Genomic DNA, 22,384 nt, shown 5'->3' on the forward strand with positions numbered 1-22,384 from the left:
AAAGCCACTCTTCACTCTTAACTAATACTTGGGCTCTGAACCCCTGCGCTCTCCTGGTAAACTAGGCCAGGCCACATGTGAGCAACCACACCCTAATCCTGTCTTTCAAGACCTTGCTGGTGTAGGAAAGTCAAACTCTAAGAAAATCAATCCAACGAACATACAGGGATTCTTTCTAGAGCCTAAAGAAGCGAAGAGGGCTGAATTTGCCTGCAAGCCTCCCCAGGGTGGGGGATGGGTGACGGGCAAGGAGAGGTTTCCCAGTGTAGCTGGCCTGCAATGGACGCCTCGTCCGATAGCACAAGAGAACCAGGAGGAGGCACCGGGAGCTGCTGTCTTTCCATGGGAACATGCAGTGTACAGCCAAGGTCAAAGGTAAGCCAGGAGGCTCCTCATAACCCTCACGGCTTCTCCAAGGCACTGAAGCAAATTAAGGCTTCCGAGGGGAGGGAGTATGCTTGCCAGTCTTAGAGAAGGAGAGGCACAGGAGAACTCGCACTTGCTGAGTGTCTCTGGAACCAAACACTGAGGTTCAGTGAGGCAGCGTGACTTCCCCAAGGTCATTCTTGGCTGACTCTACATCCTGTCTCCTTCCCTGTTCCACACAATGGCGACCAAAAGGAATCAATTCATGTGGATCCAGCTCCGAAATGCTGCCCGTGCTTCCTGCTCCAATTTCCAACACCCACACCTCAGCTCAGATCAACTGTTCTAGTCCTGTAAACAAGTAAAATGGAAATTTTCTATTGTGTCCAATCAGGAAAAAAAATGTGAGCCCTTACTATAATAAACCTATACTAATATATTAGGAACATTATTAACCACACAAAAAGTACAAGTGATAAAAGGTACCTAGTCCGTGGCACTAGAGGTCAAGATAGCAACTAAGGGGAAGGGGTTCCTTGGGCGCTGGGAATGTTTTCGGGTGTGATCATTGTGGAAATTCAATGAGCTGGGCACTTAATGATTTGTGTACTTTGGTCTGTTTGTTAAACATCAATAAAACTTTACTTAAAAATAGCAAAACAACAAAAATCCCTCCAAAATACAATGAAACAAAAAAAAAAAATAGAAGATACAGAAAAAGAAACTCTAGTTTCTAATCTTTTTAGCATCCACTCTCAGAGAAAATTGACCAGTGGTTATAAAGTTCCTAATGGCTCTTTGTGACCTTGGCCAGTGCGCCTCACATGGACGCGGGACCCCTGGCATCAGAATCTTGAAAAACACAGCTTCCTTGGCTATACCCCCGTCATCTCTGAGAAGACAACTGAGTAGATTCAGAGACTGTGGGGCCTGGGAAAGCACGTTCAATGAGTGGGAAGTGATGAAGTAAGTGACTCTGCTGTACGATGTTTGGGAGCCACTGCTACGAGCCTTCCTCCTTTGGGTCATCCTAAGGCTGCTTGAGGAAACTTCTTAAAACATGCAAACAGAATAGAGCTTAAAATCCTAATGCTGTTGTCCGATTTGGCCCATAGTTTCTGTTATCGCCCCCCCTGCCCCACTGAGCATGTGCATTACTATTCTACAAACACCCTAACCTGGTATCATTTCCACACCCCTGTGTAAGCTGTTCCCACGGTCGGGAACACCTTTCCTCAGTCCTCCCTCCAAGGTTTCCTTCATCCACCTTGGCCCCCCAAAACACTCAGGGGTGGTAAGATCATGTACATAATAGGGATGTGGTGCAGGATTCAGCGTCAACCCTGAGTATCCCCTGGGGAGCTCAGTCACCCCATCCTCTACCATGATCAGCGCTGAGGACACGGGTCTGAAAGACGCTCGCCCCTGAACTTGAAGGGCTCAGAGACTAGAAGGAGAAGGTCTCCCAGCAGAGAAACAGACATGTACATGGCAGGGTAGGGGGCTACTCTTGGAACCTGGGGAACACGTGTTGGCCATTTCAAAAAGGAAAACCAGAGAACAAGTTCCCAAATGTTGTCTCAAGACCTGCATGTCCCAAAGAGTGGTCCTAGTAATTCATGCGGGTGGCCTTTTGTCACTATCCCCGTCCTCATTCCTCACCCCAGAAGCAATATACACAATGGGCCCAAGCAGAAGCTACTCTAAATCCTGGATAATTGGCTTGTGGGCCTCAGGGGCAGCGTGCCCAAGCCTAGGGTGACTGTAGCTCTTGGTTTCCCTAGGACAGTCCTGGTTCATATCTGTCATCTGGGTGTAATTACTCTCAAGAGTGTCCGAGCGCGCGCGCGCGCGTGTGTGTGTGTGTGTGTGTGTGTGTAAACAGGATTACTCAGCCCAGTTCCGAACTCCTTCTGTAAAGCGCAGTAACTCACTGGAAATCCCTTGCAAGCCAGGAGAGAGCTTTCCAATTTAAGTCAAAGGCCTATCTGTTCTTGAAGATTTACTGCTCCGAAGACTCCTTGAGTTTTTGCGTGTGTGTGAAGGAATGGCTGTGGCTTCAAAAATTTACTCTGGAACTTGACGGGACCTCAGTTTACTTAGCTTTGGCTGAGGCTGCTTTGGATTACTCAAAAGCTGCTGAATGATCTTATTTTTGTTAATTCCAAAATACGAGAAAATAACATATAAACCAGCATTTACAGTGTTATTCCAAGTCTCTCTCCTGCTCAGCCTAATAGAAATAACAAAATTCTGGATGGCTCTTTTGCAACAAGAAAAAAAGAGTGTAAAGCAAAGACATCTCTAAGAATGTGTGTGTCCAGCATCTGGTCCCTGACTCATGGGCTCCTGGATGATGCTACAAACGGGCCGTCACAGGTCACCCTCCTGCCACCTGTCAGCCCCAGCACAGCCCTCCTGTGGCTGTTTAAGCTGCCCTGACCAAAAGATTTTAAAATTCTAGGCCCTGCTCTCCCACTCCAGTTTTGTCTGGGAGGTTACAAGGCCCCTCCCCCACAGGCATTCTGCCGCCTACGATTGAGGTGACTGCCCCTTCGCCTCAAGGTGAGACCGGCTCTGTTGTGCAACTCATGATCCAGAACCCCCACGGGAGCTGGCCGGGCAGACTCCAGCTGAATGCACAGCCCTGCTGGGCTCCTTCCTCTGCCCCATCATGCTCCCTTCACTCCTCTTCCCCCAAGAGCAGTACCGCAAGAAATCACCTGCACAGGAATCCCCATCTCAGGCTCTGCTTTGGAGAAACCTGGCCTCAGATGATACTGGTTACAGACAAGGCTTCCAGAACGAGGACCACTGGAAAGTTCTGGGCATTTGCCCCAGGTGGGGAGAGCACAGATGGGGATGCTCACATGCTAAGATCCTTGTTTAAATTCATCCTAGCCAGAGAACATTTTCTTCATTGCAGTTTATAAAATCTGAATAGCTTCCCCATTGGGGAGGCACTTGCCCTCAAAGAAGCATCTGCTCCCCCTTTGTTCTGGGTTCAGAGCATGCCCTGGTAGAGCCTTAGATATGGAGCTACACACCCTTCTGGGGGTCAGGCAGGAACGCCTTAGGCACAGGAAGACCCAGAGAAGCTTTCAGAAATGAATCCTGGGAGGTGTGGCTAAATTCTGCCGTCCCCCTGCTTTAGGCAGCGCCTGTGGATAGCACTCTTTTGGGGGTTGCTTATTACCTCTGCCAGGCACTGGTGCCCACCAGGAGGTAAATGGGGGCGACCCCAGGGACCAGGCTTCTCCTGGGCTCTGGCTCCTTCCCTGTCCCAATCATCGCTTACATGGACATCAGCCTGCAGAACTTGACTTTAGCATTGTTGCAAAATTTAGGACTACCTGCTCTCAGCCCTCTGGGAATGAGGGCCAGTGAACAAATTGTCCTTTGTCCCTGGCTGCCAGACAGTGTAGATATCTGATCACCCAATTCACATACAGTGCAACTCTCGACCACAGGATAAACTTAAAACCTCGCTGCAAAGGATCCAGGCTTTCAGGAAATCGATGAATGTCATGCTGGAAAACTGCTTGCACCACTGAGAGCCACTGATAAATCTGGACTGGCAGCGTTAGGTCAGTTAACCTAACCTAACCTCTCCGTTTCTGTTGGAGAAATCAGAATTTCCCTGGATGCTAACACGTTAAGCTGCTTCAGAAAATAAGAATTTAAGTAAAAACTATTCAAGAGAGCCCTGGGAAAAAACATACCATTGTAAAGATGATATTCTTGTGATCGTGCTTAAAAAAAAAAAAAAGAAGCAAAAAAAAAAAAAGTTACTTGATGACATAGTAGGGATATTCACCTCCTAAAGCTGCCCATCCAGCACTCAATTCTTCTTTTGTTTCAGAAATTGATGCACTGTTATTTTAAAGACTTTAATAAAGCAAGTATGCTCTTGCCTTGGGTCTGAGATATTCTAGACAATTATAATCACAATGTTACAAAAGCTGTTAAATGGAGGATAATATAAACTTATCTTCATAATTTTTAGTTTCATTTTTCAAGTAAAGTTCCAATCAAAACTTAAACAAAAATTTTACTATGGAATTTTGGACCCTATTTTGTGAAGATTCACATAACTGGCTTTTCTCCCAGCCCCACTTTGGCTTGGCTAGGAAGGATATCCAATACTATAAAATGCTATCAGGGTTTCCCCCTGGAGATTATAAGTGATTCAATTAAAACATTTTTTTTTTCCAGTTTTTAACTAACACACATTGTTCTTGGGATCAGGAAAACATCAATTAACATTTTCGAGGACATAATAATGAAAAGCTTGGTTTGTGCCCATTCACCTCTGAATCCGCATGATGCCTGGCATTGAGCCGGGCCCTTAGTAGACCCTGAGTTTGCAATTATTACATGAACAGGCCTTGGCTCATCAGTGATTCAGATGAAAGGACTGCAAGAAGCAGCTCATTTGCTGGTCTGCCTGGCATGGGAGATGCTTGCCTTGGCAAAGTCCCTTTCTTTTCCAGACATACCTCGGCTGTGCTGGCCCCAGGAGCGTGGCCGGTGGAGCCAAGCTCCAGCCCTGTTTGTAGCGTGCAGTGGTTGGCAGGAGGAACCAGATAATGAGGTTAGGGAGCCTCTGTGGCCTCCGGACTCCTTTCTCCCCCTCACGCAGTGCTTGGTTCCACTGCGGAGCGGGGCTTTATCTGACCACCAACATGGGGCTCTTCGGGGAGCAGCAAAGTCTGGCAATGGGCTTACGCTCAGCGCCAGGGCGAGTCTGAAATCTGACTTCCCATTTCCACATGTGCTTGTCAAACTGAAGGTGACCCTGATGTCTCTGTCTGACTGCCAGGTGACCCCTGAGAGCTGGTAAGAGATGCCTCCCTGTTAACTGAGCTGATACAGAATTCGAGTGAATTTTGAAAGTATTTTAGCCAAATTCTCTAACCGACTGAGAAGTCAGAGGTGAGCAGAGGTTCCCAATGACCTGGTCCAATAAGTGAACAGAAAAAGTTTATTCTGAGGAAATGCTTTATTGGCCCGACTCAACGATGAGTCAGCCTGAGCCTCACCAGAAAAAAAAACACAACAGACCTGTTCCCAGAGGGGGAATCCTTTGGGACAAGGCCCATGAAATTCCTACCCATAAGGAAAAGTACATGAGCTCACAGCATAGAAAGTGCACACGCTTTGGCACTGGTGTCCTGACTTTCGATTGCTGGCTCAGATGTGCAGCAGCTGCGTGTCTTCCAGCACATTAACCCTGCTTTCTACAAGCCTCCATTTTCTCACCTGCAAGATGGAGTCCTAACACCTGCCTCGTGGGACCGTCACTGTCCTGTAAGTGCTGATGGTCATGAAGATGGGACACACAGATGGCCCCTATTCAGTAATGCTGACGACGTGTCAGGCAGCCTCTCTGTGGTGGCTTCTCTTTTTATGCCCATTTTACAAGGAGGGAAGTAGAACACAGAATTCTATCAGTGGCCCAGGGTTTCCTGGCTGGCAATAGAAGAACGGGTCAGAGGGGGTTGGGGTGGGGGACACTACACGAGGAACAACACGATTCCCTTTCCCCTCTTCCCCCAAGAATCCCTGGAACTGAGACTGACGAAGTCGGGAGCACAGACTCCATGGATCTGGAGCGCACAGTGAGTCTACCACAGATGTCAAGGGTGGCTGGTGGCCTGGCCAGGCTGGGGCAGCGGTTACAGACCTTCTGCCAGTTAGGAGCTGGCAACTGGACAGTGTGGGGGGTCCGGAGGGGCAGGGCAAAGAAAGTGCTACAAAGCAGGTTCTTTTCTTTAATGTCATCAAACTCCCCATTTGGGAGCCAAGGCCCAGACGATGCTGGGTTTGTTCTTTCCAACTCTGAAAAAGTGAAGCAAGTGTTGGAGAGAGACAAACCACAGAGGTGTCAAAGTAAAATTCCGCTCCAAAGCAAAGCATGAGACTTGAGAGAGTGCACTTGAAACACCCGTATCCATCCCAGGCTGGGGGAGATCAACCGGGCGCGAGGGAGCGATGCCCTGATCGCCGTGGCGGCAGAAGTCTCTCCAACAGCCCTAGTGACCCTTTGGAGAAAAGTGCTTTGAAAGCTTTAAAATAAACAAACATAATCTTACATTTAAAAAACCAATACAAATTAGAAGTGACTTGAATAAATTGTTTTATTCCTAATATGCCCCTCTTTGGTGCATTTCATCTACCCTGCTTAGAGCTGATCTTTATACTTTCCCAAAGTGAGGACAATAAAAATACTTTCCCAAATGCTGGTGTTTGCCCTCTCTGGGACCATAGGAATATGAACTTTAGAATCTAAACTAACAAAGGAATAAAAATAAATCAACCAGCCCTAACTGAGAAGCCAAAAGGGAAAAGAGCAGCAAGCCATGCCTTCTAAGGCTTCAGTATTTGATTTTCATCCAGGAAGTTTTTCCTCCTGTTAAATAGAGGCAACTATCTTATTTTTAGGTTTTTTAAAAATGGTTTCTATTCTAAGATTAAAAAAATGTGTATTGATATTTCCCAGAGCCTGGAAATTCTTGATCAACAAACTGAGAATTCAAAGTTGAATTCCATCTCATGAATCAAATTGTTCTGGTTTTCTGTCACTCTTTTCCTTTGCCCTGCAGGCTTGACTGAAGAAAATAAGGTGGGGACCTCTCTCGAGATGACTGGAAAGAATTTAACATCATGGCACAAAAACAATTTGTGAGTGGTATTTGGATGAAAAGGTTTTGTAAGAATCAAGTGTTTGTAGGGCGCCTATGAAAGTCTTGGCCAGGAGAGCCCTGGCCGGTTACCGCAGTTAATTAGACCATCTGCCAAAACGCCAAGGTTGTGAGTTCGATACCTGGTCAGGGCACATGCAAGAATCACCAATGAATGCATGAATGGGAGGCACAACAAAAAGCACTGTTTTTCTCTCTCTAAAAACCAATGAAAAAAAAAAATGTCTTGGCCAGGAATCTCAATGCTAGAAGTGTACTCAGAGTGAAGAGTTCCATCCCACCTACAAACCCACTTATACTCCTGCCCACTCACAACTCACTTGTGAAGAATCTTGCTGCTATGGGAATCTCACGGCGCCCTGTCTCAGCGGGCAGCTGCTTCTGATCTCTTCACTCTGGTTGGCACGTCAACTTTGTTACATCTGGACACATCTCGGGACTCTCCTTAAAGAATTGGGGTCCTCTTTGGGGATAATCCCTCCCTCCTTCCTCTTTCCACGCTGCCACAACGGATCTGCTCCAGTCCCTTCCCATCTAGGCCAGGCCAAAAGAGCCTCTTGGTGGAAGCGCTGCTCTCAGCTGTCGACTCAAAGCGCGGTCCCTCGGACCAGCAGCATCTGCACCACTTGGGAGCGTGCGCCCATGCAGATTCTCAGGCCCCACCCCAGACCTGCTGAATTAGAATCGTCATTTTAACAGCGCTCCAGGCTACCTCTGGGAAACAGCCATTGGAGAAGCCCTGCTCTACATCCCCAAGCCCACCCTCCACAGGGAGCTAGATGCCAACCATGGAGACCCTCTTCCTCCTGCTCTGCCCTCCAGAGCAATACGTCCACTGCTGAGACTATCTGAGGGCTCGTGTCTATGTGAGGACAGACTTTTATGGAGACGGAGACCCGTCCATTCCCACGATCCTTATCTGGGCAGACTCTGGGACAAGAACTGGGATGCAAGTACTTTGTTTGGAAGGTGATCTCAGGGCCCTCCGTGAGGGAGTGGGGAAGTGCGCTGCCAACTGGGGAGAAAGGTGGGCATCTATCCTTCAATACCTGCCTCTTTTTTTGGCCAAGAGTTGTTGAGGGGACATTGCCAATCTTGTGCCTCTGGCCGCCTGGGTGCTTGAGGACAGCACACCGCTGTAGCCAGGAGAGACACCGGCAGCCCTCAGCCTGCAGAGGAACTGTGACAGAGGGTCCCCGGGGAGGGGGGAGGGTCTACAAGGGCATCAACAGTATCTCTCCCCATCCTCTCCCCTCTGCATGAACCCTTAGGGTGGCAAAGCTGTGGGCTGAGAGCAAAGGCTGGAGGCAGCCACTGATGATCCTCCCCTGGCCGCAGATGAAGACACCCCTCCCCAGTCCAGCCCACGAAGCAGGTCTCCACTGAGCATGCAGGGGGGTTCAGGGCGCCCTGTCTCAGTGGGCGGCTGCTTCTGATCTCTTCACTCTGGTTGGCACGTCAACTTTGTTACATCTGGACACATCTCGGGACTCTCCTTAAAGAACTGGGGTCCTCTTTGGGGATAATCCCTCCCTCCTTCCTCTTTCCACGCTGCCACAACGGATCCGCTCCAGTCCCTTCCCATCTAGGCCAGGGCAAAAGAGCCTCTTGGTGGGAGCGCTGCTCTCAGCTGTCCAGCAGTCTGTCCTACAAGCTGCCCTGGCGAATCCTAACGCACTACGGCAAGTCCTCACTTCACATCGCTGACTTAAAACAAAACAACATATAATAAAACCAACTGTACCGCAGGCTGGCTGAGATAAACAAGAGTTCAGATCCTATACCATCTCATCAGTGTTGTAAGGAAATGTTGAACGAAATGACATTCCTCAAGGATCTGGACTTGCTTCATATTTGCTCCAAAGCCTTCGATGATTATTAACAACAAAGACCCTCCACTGATTCCTAGCTGGGGGTGAGCACAAAAACGCCCTGGGATCTGGGGCTACCTCGCTCAGCTTTGCAGGGCTGTCCGCCACACAGGAGACCTGGCTGAGGGGGAGAGGGGCTGACATCCAGCCCTGGCAGATCTGGCCAAGCCCTGCACCCTGGAAAAAAGGCTCTGGGCCACCAGAGGGGGCACTTCTCTCCAACTTGCATAGTGGCGCTAGAAAGACTATGAAGGTTCTGTGTGGGAAGTTTCGTTAAAAAGACCCAGATGGAAGCCCCACTGCGGACCCACTGAATCAAAGCACACAGCATGGGCCAGCATTTGCTGAAAGCTCCCTGGGTGGTTCCCAAGTCAGGAACCCTGGAACGTTAGGCTGCATTAAAATCATTATTCAAGAAGCAGATCGCATGGTCCACCCTCCAGAGGGGGGTGCGTGAGAGCAGAGGCTGGGGCAGGAAATCTGGATGTTTGCATCATCTGAGGCAAGTGTTCTGCAACCAGCCTTTGAAGCACTGGCCCCCAGGGCTAGGACGGTCACTGTCACGTTGGAGATTAAGAGATCAAGGTCCCGAGTGTACAAGAAGTGCCTTCCTAGGGCTCTAACTCTGGTGAGGGCAGAATGCCTGCGATTGTGGCCCTTGCTGCCTTTGGGTCCTCAGATGCGAGCCTGCACGCTGTGCCCCTGCGCGCTGTGCCCCCACCCCCCGCCCCAAACCGGTCCCGCCCTCGGGGCAGGGACACAGAGAGGTGAACCCCGGAGAGCAAGGCCAGCTCCAGCACTGGTGCCCCCTCCTTTAGCTCCAGAGGAAGCTCATCCATTCATTCAGCAAGTGTTTCTTATTTTGCCTCAAATGGGAAACAGCTCCCCTAGAATACCTCTTATGTAGGAGACACGTATGTTTTCTGTTATGCCTTACATTCCTTTGTTCATTCCCTCGGTTAATAATTATTTATTGAGTAGCTTCGATGTCCTTCATTGGGCCACATGCCTTTGTTGTAGAGTCCCTGCTGTCTCCAAGGGGGTGTTCCCATCCTGGGGGGAAGGGGAAGGACCAAGCTGTTGAAGGCACGACTGTCCACTGCTGTGTGAGGACAGCTCGGGTGAGGCGGCTCCAAGGGTTGAAACCGATCTCCCTTTACAATGAAAGCTTAGCCTTCCATCAACCTCACCCCTTGAGTCCTGCCTCACAACTCATTATTTTACTACTGCTTCATCTTTCCTTTAAAAAAAAAAAAATTATTCATTGATTTCAGAGAGGGGGATGAGAGAAGACAGAGAGACAGACAGACAGAGAGAAAAGCTGATTTGTTGTTCTACTTATTTATGTATTCACTGGTTGCTTCTTGTATGTGTCCTGACTAGGGATTGAACCTGCCACCTTGGCATATTGAGATGATGCTCTAACCCACTGAACTACCAGCCCAGGGCCACCTTTCCTTTTAATTAGCTAAAAACAATCTACAAGTTCTTTAAATTATGGAATCTAAGATTGCGCAGAGTGTGTGGTGTACCAGAGCCACGCCAGTGCTGACTTTGGTGGGAAAATTTAGTTCAACATTCGAACACATAGATCAAAAGCTATTACAAATGCCAACAACAACAACAACAAAATACCATTCATAACATGGCCAGATCTAGCTGAGGGTGTTCTTATTCAGAACAGTGTGCAGCAGATGAAAAGCCAGAGAACAGGTCCCTGTGGCAAGTATAGGACTTGTGCTCTGTTATTATCTTACTCAACAGGTATTATTGGACTAATTGCATGTGCCAGGCATGGAAGTACACAGGTATCTCCGGTCCTAAGCAAGCTCTTCTGTTAAATACCAGACGTCGAGTAATTGCCTTGCAGCTGCTTTAACAGAGAAACATACACCAGTGAGGGTTCACACTTTAGGAAATTGACCATGAGGAGGACGGTCAAGGGAGCACAGGCTGGTCCTTAGGGGGTTCAGATTGTACACCCAGCAAGGGAAAGCCTGATGCCAAGAACCTGGAGGATCAATACAGTTAGATCTATTACAAGTCTGTTTTACAACACTTGATGCAGAAGGACCCACTAATACAACTACATGCCAAAGGTATGTGACCTTGTGTTTTCGAGAACAGCATAGGGAGATGGGTTTGGTGTTCTCGGATTTTACTTGGTTTTCTCCATATTTGGTTTCAACGTTTTCAGTGAATTGGCCACTTGTTTAAAATGACTTACATGCACAAGGAGTAGGGGTTGCTTTGGGTTGTTTTAACAGTTTGGTTTTAAGTTCAATCTTGCGAGAGTTTTTGGTGAAAAATTTATGATTTTTTTCATGGTTCTTTACAAAAAGCTGCAGACTCGTAAGGCTGCCAGAGCCCCAGTATGTTTGCTCGGAGCGTGCTGGAATATTCTGGATTTACGATGGTGTCAGCTGCTGGCTTGGTTGTGCGGGGGTTGGGGGGGAGGAATGGACTGACTGATTTATTACTTCCCCCAACCTGCAGAAGTAATCAATTGGTCAGCATTTCCTGGGTCTCCATCTGTCATTTTCTAGGTGTCTCCCCCTCACAGGACATGTTCTCCCTTAGAAAATGTTTTCGCTTATCTTGCCTTCCATGTTGTTGTTTTTGTTTTTTTTTAATGACGTTATTGACTATTCCCTGTTATATCCTTCTGACTTACTGTAACTGGAAGTCCCTCCTTCTTAATCCCCTTCCCCTTTTCTGCCTGCCCCTCACATTGGTTTTAGTTTTCCTTCAGCTGGCTAGGTGGACCGCATGCCATTTCCCTCACAGCAGGACACAGGAAGGACGGGCACAGAAAGCTGGTGGCTCCGCCATGTCCCCTGGGTCTCTTCCCCACCCACGGCCATGCACACTGACTTCCCAGCCACCAGCACCTGTGTGTCTCCTGTTGGAGGTGGGCGCCTGAGCTGCTGGAACCCTTGCTGCCTGTGAACGTGGAGGGATGGAGGAGCTTGGGAATTCACATCCTCTTGGGGGAATGGCTAACCAAGCTCCTTGTCCCTGATTGGGACACTCTGAGGTGGGACCTATGCCAGGTTGGGTTGTGCCCGAGTTACCCACCTTCTCCCCCCACCGAGGACTCTGCCTCCCTCCCCAGGCCCCTGGTGGTTTCTGCTGGGACCACTTCCTAGTAAGTCCCTTTTATGTGATGCCTCGTGTGCTCATCTCAGGATTTCATTCTAGGAAACTCAAAGAGGCCATCGTAGGAACTCCCGGCTTCCTTCCTGTCTCCATGCCTCAGGGAGGAGGCGGCCAACCTGGCCCTGGTGGGAGAAGTTCAGGTTCGAGCAAATGGAAGCCTCTTGTCCTCGCTAATGCATGAAGCAGGGAGGAGCTGAGATGGGCCATTCTGAGCAAACCAGGATCTTTTAAAACAAAGAATTCCACCCACCCCACATGAAGGACACAGCTCGGATGGCTGTGCAGACTTACATATTGATTTTTAATCCACTTAAGTGCCCCTTAAACACAGACTCATTTAATTATTGTTCCTAAGCGTTTCCGCTTTCTCCACTTTGGGAAGGATGCCGCCGGCACTGTCTACACCAGGCTCCAGACATGGGCTCTGAACAAAGGTTAAAGCCACTTTCTTCTTTACAGAGCTTCCCAGGGGAACGGCACTGGGGCCCTGGAAATGTCTTGACTTGTGATTACAAAATGATTTTTTTCTAATTTCCTTGGGTTCAAATCTTAGTCCCGTCACTTACCACGTATCCCCCTGCGAACACGCAGACGGCAGGAGCTCCCGCCCCACAGCCTTGCCGCCAGTGTCTATGATCTGCTAGGGAGGCAGCCGCCACAGTGGGGCTTGTTGCTGTCGGGGCTACAGAGGGACTTCTCAGGTGCTTCCTCTGCTCTGCCACCCACAGTTGCTGGCAAATCCTTAGGCTATTCAAAGCCACCTCCACAGTAAGTCCCTCAACCTGACTGGGCTGACTGAAAACTAAAGATGGAGCTAAGCGTCCTGAACTTGGACCACGTGGCAGACTCTGCTCGAAGCACTCTGTTTGCATAAACCGATTTATGCTTCTCAACGACCCTACGAGGTGGGTGTCAGGTGGCCTGTTTTGCAGGGGAGGGTACGGAGGCCCAGTGCGGTGAAGGATTTTGTCCAAGGCCACACAGCAGTTATGCAGTAGAGCTGGAATGCAAGGTTGGCGGCCTACCCCCAGGACCCACTCTGCCTCACAGACTCCAGTCTGCAAAAGGGGTCTTCGGGGTGAACAGTGCACAGCAGGGTGTCTTTCCTTTGCTCTGTGATAAGCTGCCAACAGCACTGGGGTTCCCAGACTCCGCCGTCCATCTGGGAGGGACGTGAAAGCCCACAGTGCTGGGGCTCCCCCCCGGAGTTTCCGATGCAGCAGGTCTGGGGAGGGGGCCTGTGAATGTGCCTTTCCAGTCAGGTTGAGGGTGATGTGGATGCTGGTGTCAGGGGACCACACTTGGAGGGGACACTGACCTCGATGCTTAGAACACGGTCCCAGGCAGGACCCACGGGGGCAGACAGTCTCACAGAGAGAGCGGACGGGTCTACTGAGCCAGTGGACACCCGAGTGGCCCCTTGCAGGGATGCTGGGAAGTCTGCAGGGCTCTGCACTGATATGTGGGGGCCTTTCACAGGTCACCCACTGTCACTGTGACACCCAGATGTCACCGTTCTCCAAGTTGCCTCCAACCTCCCTCTAAAAGTGGAGCTAGGAAACCACCTTCACAACGGGGCTGCGGTGAAGACAAGGTGAAGAGGAACTGAAGGGGAGGAGTGAATGCACAAACATACAGGAGTGCCTGCTCATGTCTGGCCCCGGAAGTACCATTTAATCCTGAGGGAGGTGCCATAATCCCTATTTTACAGATTAGGAAAAGGAACCTCCAAGAAGTTGGGCCACTTGCCCAAATCTATGCAGTTATTAAATGGCTGGAGTGGGATTCAAACCCAGGTCCGTTTGGCCCCACGGGCCCGGCACATCCTCTACTCCACGCTGCGACCCTGTGTCCACCTGGGTGGTGACACCTTGCCTCAGACATACCTGGGTGGACTGCAGAGAGAGGCCTGTGTCCCCACATGGTGTTTCTGAGGGGAAGGTAACGTTTCACGTGCCGCATTAAAAGCCACGTAGCAGACTCTGCTCCGTGTGGGGTCTCCCAACCAGGACTGGAAAACTCAAATGGCGTCGCATCTGCCTCAGGGATCCACGGTTTGTCCTTAGCCCGGACAGAAGCAGAAGTCTGACGGCAAGCGGAGTAGCCCCCGGCCTTCAGACATGGCCAGGAGACCCCTTGCTGGCAGCCACTGTGCCCATCCGCGAGCCCCAAGCAGCTGCTCCTTTGTGAAGAAAGCTCAACAGGCTTTTTATAAAGAGCACAGAGAGTTTTCTTTGGCATGAGGCTCTGATTTCCTGCCCTGTTCCAATGACCTCACGAGGGAGTGTGGACACACCCGACCCCTCCCCAGTGCCAACAGTCTCGGCTTCACACCCAGCCTTTCTGATTATTTGGGGACAGAGCTCGTTTCTTGTCTTCTTAATTTGACCCTCCTCCTGCCTCCATCCGTGGCTCCTCTGTATTGGAAGACCGAAGGCCATCCCGTTGGCTAGAACCTTCTAGAAGAGGGACTGTGGAGGAGAGAGGCCTCTCTGTTGCAAACACCAATGCTGCCTCCTCTCTTCAGCCAATGAATCTTTAACTGCTGCTAAACGACACGCAGGAAAAGTATTCCACGTTTAAATCTTACCAGTAGGCAGCGCTAAGAGGTGGGAGGAAAAGTCACGTGAATTTGGAGACTACCAAAGCTCACCCGGGTGTCTGTCGTCCAAGGGGCCGAGTTCTCCCCTAACTAGAGACGCTGTGTCCTCCGGTCAGCGGGTCATCGCCCCACGCCACTGTCTCCAGCCAACAATGTTTTAACCCAGTCACTGTCTAGAGGACATTGGTCGTGTCCTAGAGTTTTAAGCGGGCACTTCATGGGGCTACAGAGCACTCCGAAGTCAGGGCTGGGTGGATGGGTGGAAAAAACTGCTTGCTTCATCACCGAGAGCAGGACAGGAAGATTAGGATTCCTCAGCTGCTGGCCACGCTGCTTGCCTGCTCTGAGCCCCATTCCTGCCTCGGTAAACGGGGATGGCAACGCTACAGAAGACGTTTGTTTCTCGCCGCCCCCACCCATCCAGCTTTCTGATGACCCACCTCGACAAATTCCCTCCCCCTCCTCCCCCACTCTCAGCCCATGGGTGGCGGATACTCCACCAGACTCCCGCTCCCCCCAGAGGTGGGGCCCGTGACCCAGGCTTAAGCCAATTAGACCAATGAGACCTGTGAGATGAGATGACCGGCAGCCACTTTGCTACCCCTGAGGGGACCGCCTGTCTGAGAAAGGAGCCAGAACAAGAAAGGGAAGCTGACAGATGGAGAGGGAGACACTGTGACAGTTTTCTGAGGCCCGACAAAAAGCTGTGGCTGAAGCCAACCCCAGGTGTATTCAGTTTGCAAAACAATACATTCTCTTTTCACCCTTGCCAATGTGGGTTGAGTTTTCGATTGCTTGCCACAAAAAGCAATCAAGTGCGATACAAATCAAGAAAGACACAAATACTGAATACCTATCTCCCAGGGTTCTGAGAAGCAAATTAAATAAAAGTCCTTGAAAGAACCTAGCAGAGGGTGGGCTGGGGAACAGCCCATGGGATAGGCCTCTGTGCTATGGTTCTGGGGCTCAGTTCCCCAGAGTGGGAAGGAGACTCAGCCACGAGGGCTCCAAGCACCAAGGGGCGGGTGTGCAGTTGGGAGTTTCTCATTGGGAGGTTTTAGGAGGATGTGCATGAAAGTCCAACTCGAACCAAGGCGGAATTCTCTGGCCACCTGGACCCCGCAGAGGAATGAATGACTTGCATCTGAAGCCGCCTCAGGCTCTCAATTATAAAGGTGACTCGGTTCCTCCATGCCTGGCAGGGGTGCTCAGGCCTGCAGAGCATTCGGGAATGCTGCTGCTGGTCCTTGGAGGGCCAAGATTCTTTCTGATTTTAATCAGAAAGATTAAAGGGTGCCAAGCTCTGTTGCAGGCATTTCCCATACAGTACCTAACTCGTAAGTCTGTCACGTCCATCCTGAGTAGGTACAGTGGCTTTCAAACATGGCCACGGGTTATCTGACACTCCTCCTTTCAAAAGATGGGGCCTAATTCCCCTCCCCTGGAATATGGGCCAGACTTAGTGGCTCCCTTCTACGGAGTTAAGTGTGGCAGAAGTGATGCTGTGGGGCTTCTGAGAGAAGGCCATACACGAGTGAGCCTCTGCCTAGTTCACTCTCTTGGCTGGTTCACTCTGGGGAGAGTTGACCGCCATGTTGTGAGGAGACTCAAGCAACCCGCTGGAGGGGCCCATGTGGATGGAGAAGACCGCAGGCCTCCCGCCAACTGCTACCACCAGCTTGCTGGCCATGGGAGAAGCCATCTTGGGAGCAGATCCTGCAGCCCCAGTCAAGCCTTTAGTCAACAAACCCGAGCTAGAACCGCCCCCCTCAAATTCCCAACCCACTGTGATGGATAGTAAGTGTTTTGTTGTTTTAAGCTACTGGGTTTTGAGGTGATTTATCACATAACAACAAATAACTAATACATTAAGCATTGCTAGGGCTGCTATGCATGAGGAAGCAGGGACACAGAGACAGAGCAGAGTCGGGTACAGAGTAAGACCCGCCTCTCCTGGCCCAAACGCTGGAGTCTTGCCCTCATGCCCACTTCAGGGAGCCTGCAGTCACGGAGCCTTCCTTGTACTTTGGCCATAAGTAGGGTGACCGTGCATTCCATATGGCTGGGACAGTCCCAGTTTACGCCTGTGTTCCCGAGGCTAAGTATTAATAATGCTCACTTTAAGTCCCCAAAGTGTCCCAATTTGGTAGATTTTATGGTCACCCCCGATATAAGAACTCCACCTTTAACGTTCAGGCCTCAGAGTCCCTCCTGGAGGTCACCCTGAAGCCAGAAGGGTTCTCTCCAGTGTCCAGGTGAGGATCTGCTTGCCAGGATCCACGGGCCCTCCCACATGAACCACGCGTCTGTGAGTCATCCTCCAAAGGTTTACTGTTCTCCATTTTGGGAGGGGGGGCAATTTTGATCTTGACAGGAGGTTGTCAGTTCCCTAGGTCAGGAATCAGACCCTGCCCTTAATTGTGAGGCAGAATGCGTTCCAATCCCAGCACTGCCACTTACTAGCTCCGTGACCTGGGGCAAATCACAGTGCTTCTGGGCTCAGTTTCCACCTCCGTAAAATGGAGATGATGATTCCACCTCCGCGGGGTTCACGGGAGTGTGCCCTGAGGCGCCACGCGTGACTGTGCCCAGCGCAGCCCCTGTCACACCGGGGCTGGGTTCCTCCCCTCCCTAGCACAGCTCTGCTGAATATTTGGAAAAACCAATCCAGAACAGCAAGTGCTATGCTGCACTTGGTCACTTGGTTTCCTTTATCACAAGGATGAGTCAGACGGAGTCCTTGCCTCGTCCCTGTGTCGGAACGGAACTTTCATCTGGACTGTTCTCTGGAAACGCTGGATCCCTGCTCTCCACCCCAGATTTCCCAAAACCTCCCAGTGGTGCGCTCCTCTCCCTCCGTGTAGGACTCTCCAATGCAGGACACAGAGGGAAGATGATGCTGCCGCCCCGCCCCCCGCAGCTCTCCATCCCTCCCTGTATCCACCCCTCTTTGCAGCGGGACTTTGCAGTGCCTCCCATCATGAGGCGGACTTTATTCTTCCTCGTTGAATTGGAGTGGGACCTGTCACTCACTCGACAGAATGCAGCAGAAGTGACGCAATTATGCCTCTTCCAACCCTCCTCTCAAGAGGCCTTGGAACTTCTATTCACTCTCTTGGAACCCTGCCGACGCCATGTGGGCCTGGGCTAGCCTGCTGGAGGACGAGGACCACACAGCTCTGTCGCTACCTCTGCCCCAGACAACAGCTGGACCCCAGCTGACCTGCCAGCTAACCACAGACGCCTGCGCGAGGTCAGCCAAGGGCGGCGAGCTGGGCCCGCAGCTGAAAAACTACTCCTAGAGTCCGGAGCAATACTCAGTGGTTGTTGCATTAAACCACTAAATCTGGGGACAGGTTGTTACAGTAATGGATACACACTTGTCGTGAAGAGTAACCAGAGGGCACCTGGAAGTCACCTAAGTCCCACCCAGCCGACTGGAAGCACTCAGGAAGGGGTGGCCGTGATAAGCTGGTTACCCACCCACCCCCTGTGCCACCTGTAAAGCAAAGTTCCAGCTTGTCCATACTCCACTTCCTAAGAAGCTCAGGCCGGCTCGCCTTTCTTGGTTAAACCCTCAGGAGATGTAGAACTGATATGCATGCAAAAAATATCAGAGGGAGAGAGAGGGAGAGAAGGTAATCTCAGAGCAGTAGTGTGGATTTTCCGAGGCTCCGAGTGGGGAGATCACACGACAGAGCCCATGTACTAGAGGGACGGGAAAATGGGCCTGGGGACGTATGGAACATGCCAGACCCGGCATCAGCTTGATTTTATTCATACCACATACCCTGGGGCCTGAAGAATGACCTTCTGAACACAGGAAAACATAACACTCAGAGGCGAATGACAAAAAGTGGCCAACAATTATATTTAGTGTCCCCCAACCTTCAAAGCACTTGAAGGTATTGCAAATAGGAAGAAATATAAGAAGTCCATAAACACAGCAAAAACAAGAAGGTGTTTCATAAGCTCCTTCAAAGAAACTGTTTTCCTCACCTGCAGAAGGTACAGCTACTCAGAGAGATCCCACTTAAACAGAAAGTAGCTCCTCGGTCAAATCGTTTCTTAACTAAATATTTATAAGTTGTTGAAGCATATTTAACTTTTCATTTGAATTGTACTGGCCTCTGTTAAGATATTTAAATATTTTTCAGCATTAATCCTTTTCTAAACAGAAAACACTTGTGATGAAAGTAATCAATCCCTTATTTATCTTTCTTAAAGTCTGGAGTTTGTTTGGCTTAAAATAAGGTTTCTGCACAGTATGGATTAAATGCCCTAACTTTGCAGACATTTTCATTTAAATTTTTTCTCTATGTTTACTCAGGGTCAAGAATTACGATTAGGAAGAACCAAGGTGTAGATTCGAACCCTCATCCTCCTCCCTCTGGACACACGAACTCTTACTGGCTCTGGAAAATCGCAGCCACATGGTTGTGGCCAGGAGATGGGCTGACTGCGGCTGCTGTTCAAACCGCAGAAGGCACTGAAATGTTGAACTCGGGCTGTGGGAGCCTGGGCTGGCCCTGGGGTCAGAAATGGGCGTCATGTGCGCCTCAGATGCGCCGTGTCACTTCCTCCCGACCCAACTCTGGTTCCCGCTCGGGCGTGGCAGGCAGTTCCCTGGGCATCCCCTATTCAGCTGCGCCCCTTGCCAGAGCAGGGCGATCTGTTCCTTCAGGGGGAGCCCTCATGTGACTGGGAACGGAAGCTGGTGAAGAAATGCTCGTCTCCTGTCCGGCAGGTGAGCATTTCTGGGTGTCTGCTTCTCCAAAGGTCCCGGCACTACCAGCAGGGACCTCCAGAACACACCCTCAAGCTGGCTTTTCTGCCCCCCGTTCTGGGGCCTGGCTGCAATACGCCGCCTGCACTCACACCCTCGGGTCAGGCTTTGCACGTGGCAGCAAATCTGCGGAAAAGGTTTGGATTGAAAAGCACCACTTGGGGGAAGAAGTGAATCAAAACGCCCAGGGGTCCAACTGAGGCTGAGAGGGAAGATTTCGAGGCGGGGGGGGGGGGGGGTTCATGGGAAGGGCTAGCAGCCAATATTATCAAGGATAAATGGCCCTTCTAGAGTCGGCCTGCATGTGTGCGGCGGGGTGGAGGAAGGGAGCAGGGAGGGTGAGAGCGTAAGCAATTAAACTGCGTGGATTCTTGCTCTGCAAAACCAAACCTCCTCTATTCTTGTTTCCATCCTACATTTCCATTCTACTCCCAATGGCGAGCCCTTCCCATGGAAACTGCTAGACTGTCTGTCAGTCTTTTCATTCTCTGTTGCCTCCATCCGTAAGTCCCCGTGGGGAAGAGGATGAGTGGACGACTTTGGAAAAGGAAGATTCCACATCGGGCCTGGCCCCTGCTACAACATTCCTCCTTTCTTGAAGAGCAGGCCAGGTACTAGAAAGCTGGGTGAATTGTGCCTTTTACAAAGCCCAGCTACTCAGTATGCAGACTCTTGCCTCTCATTGCCCAATTAATTCAGGAGGCACAAGCAAAATAAAATGGTTGCTGTATACTTCCAGCCAAGTAAAAGAAACCTATTTCCCAAAGCCAAAACTAATACTGCGTGCTGAAACGGACTGAAAGCCCACGCAGAGAGCAGGTAAGGCATTTCACGGAACACACATCGTAACCCTGAGCCGGGAAACGAGCTGGGGGTCTCAGTGCCCCCCTGCACTGGGCTATATTTTCAGAGAAGCTGAAGAAAGGCAGAATTATTCTGAACCTAGATTTGGTTTTCTTAAACAAGGGCCCCCAAATTGATATGCTGTTTTGCTTTGTGACTTTTAACAGACTGTTCTCTTTTCCTGGGGCTTGTCCCATCTGTAAAATGAAAACTTTTATGTCTTTTATAGCCTTAGCTTCTGTCCTTCGAGGACAAGGTTCAGATTTAAAGCTTGGGCTTTTTGTTTCTCCCCTCCCCGGCAGCTTGAAGATCAACCGCCATCGTGAACGACACAGTAACTCTCTGGACCAGGACGTTCATGGCCAACAGATGACTTCAGTGTAAAGAAATGGTCATCAGCGTCCTTCATCCCGGGGAGACAACAGTAGCCAAGACAGAAACAGACAAACAAACAAAAAACTAGCCAAAGTTTATAAGACCACACTCGATGTCATCTTTGTGTTTGGATTCAGAAACCATTCTTGGGGTGGCCGGACAACTGGCTTTGGCAAGATTTATGATCCTTTGGATCGTGCAAAGAAAGATGAACCCAAACATAGACTTGTCAGACGTGGCCGTTTGAGAAGAAGACCTCAAGGAAGCAGAGCAAGGAACGCGGGGACGGGATGAAGAAAGTCTGGGGACCGCGAAGGCCAGGGTTGGCGCTGCGATAAGTCAGCTGGAGCTGGGGCCGCAGAAGGAGCAGAGGTTCTTCAGTGACTTTATCTGTGGTCACCGCACACTTGTCATGTGAGGATGACTGAACTAAGAACTTTATACAAAAAAATTTAAAGCTTGGATCCATTAACTGGCTCATGACCATGTGTAAATGATTCTTTTATGATGACAATTCTGGCATCAATTAAAAAGTTTCTATTTTCATTAAGGACAGCTTTTCTTGGGGGGTGGGAAATGCATCTTCTAAAGTAAGAAAAAAGTGATAAATATACGTCCTCTCTTCCCCAGACTTAATTGTGAGACTAGAGGTTTATAAAAAATAACTACACATACCTTTTTATAGCATTTTATAAACATATCTGGAGGCTCCAAAATTAAGGGCAAACTAAAGTCGAAGCACACACACCCAGTCCCACCCTGCTGTTTGCCCAGAGGCCGCTTACTGTGGGTGCCCCGTGAGGCCTGAGTCACCTGGCTCCGCCTGGGCCTCTGCCCCTTTCAGGCCTCTCCTCTCCCTCCCTGCCTCCATTTTGGCCACGTGGCCTTCCTTGCAGTGGCCTGTGTTCCTTCCAGGCCCAGTATCTTTGCTTTTCCTGAAAACTGTCCCCAGCGCCTCAATATAACCTTCATGGCACCCCAGCACGGTCCACGCACCACAGTTACAGCCCAGTCTGCGAACAGTTCTTCAGAGGCCGAGTTCCCCAATGGACTTCAAGCAGATTGAGGACAGGGCCCATGTCTGTTTGGTTCACGTATCTCCTATGCCTAATACATTAATTAATTTCTATTTGGTGAGTGAATGAATGGTGTTGCGATTCTACTCACGATGAAGCCATTTACGTCATTCTAAGCATCTACTTCCTCACCTGTAAGTTCGGTACTCAGAGAAGTAATTCCTTCAGACCTTTAGGAGGTACATGAATGGTTCTCTCTCCAAGGCCCAGTTCTAAATCATGCAAGCAAGGGGCTCTATGTTGTTCATTCAGCGTCTTGCTGATAGAACTTAACTTTGACTTACTTAGAGTAAAACAAAACAAAAGTAAGAGCTTTTATCCCACAGAAACTGCAGCTGTGTCTACAAGCCGGTACCACTCCACTGCATACTGTACACTAGGAAATTAGAACATGTCACAGGATTCCAGTAGTCCCATGATATAATCAATCATTCAATAAGCTACTGATTTCCTTGGTGTCTATAAAAGCTTCAGACCCATTGTGCCAATAACACAAAACCACCAGCATCTCCTCTTCCAGCTGCCGAACGTTCAACAGGTAAATGTCAAAACAGGAAGGGCTGTGCTATTTCCACCATCCCAATCCCTTTTAAGGAACAAAG

General features: G+C 49.9%; 1 protein-coding gene across 1 annotated transcript in view; it reads right to left on the reverse strand.

Moving 5' to 3' along the window:
* Positions 1-22,384, reverse strand: part of ITGA9 (integrin subunit alpha 9) — a 296,559-nt gene that overhangs the window by 61,097 nt on the left and 213,078 nt on the right. The window lies entirely within an intron of this gene.

This window comes from Pteronotus mesoamericanus, unplaced genomic scaffold (assembly GCF_021234165.1).
Source record: "Pteronotus mesoamericanus isolate MK-2021 breed Mesoamerican mustached bat unplaced genomic scaffold, CSHL_Meso_final scaffold_54, whole genome shotgun sequence".
NCBI lineage: Eukaryota > Metazoa > Chordata > Mammalia > Chiroptera > Mormoopidae > Pteronotus > Pteronotus mesoamericanus.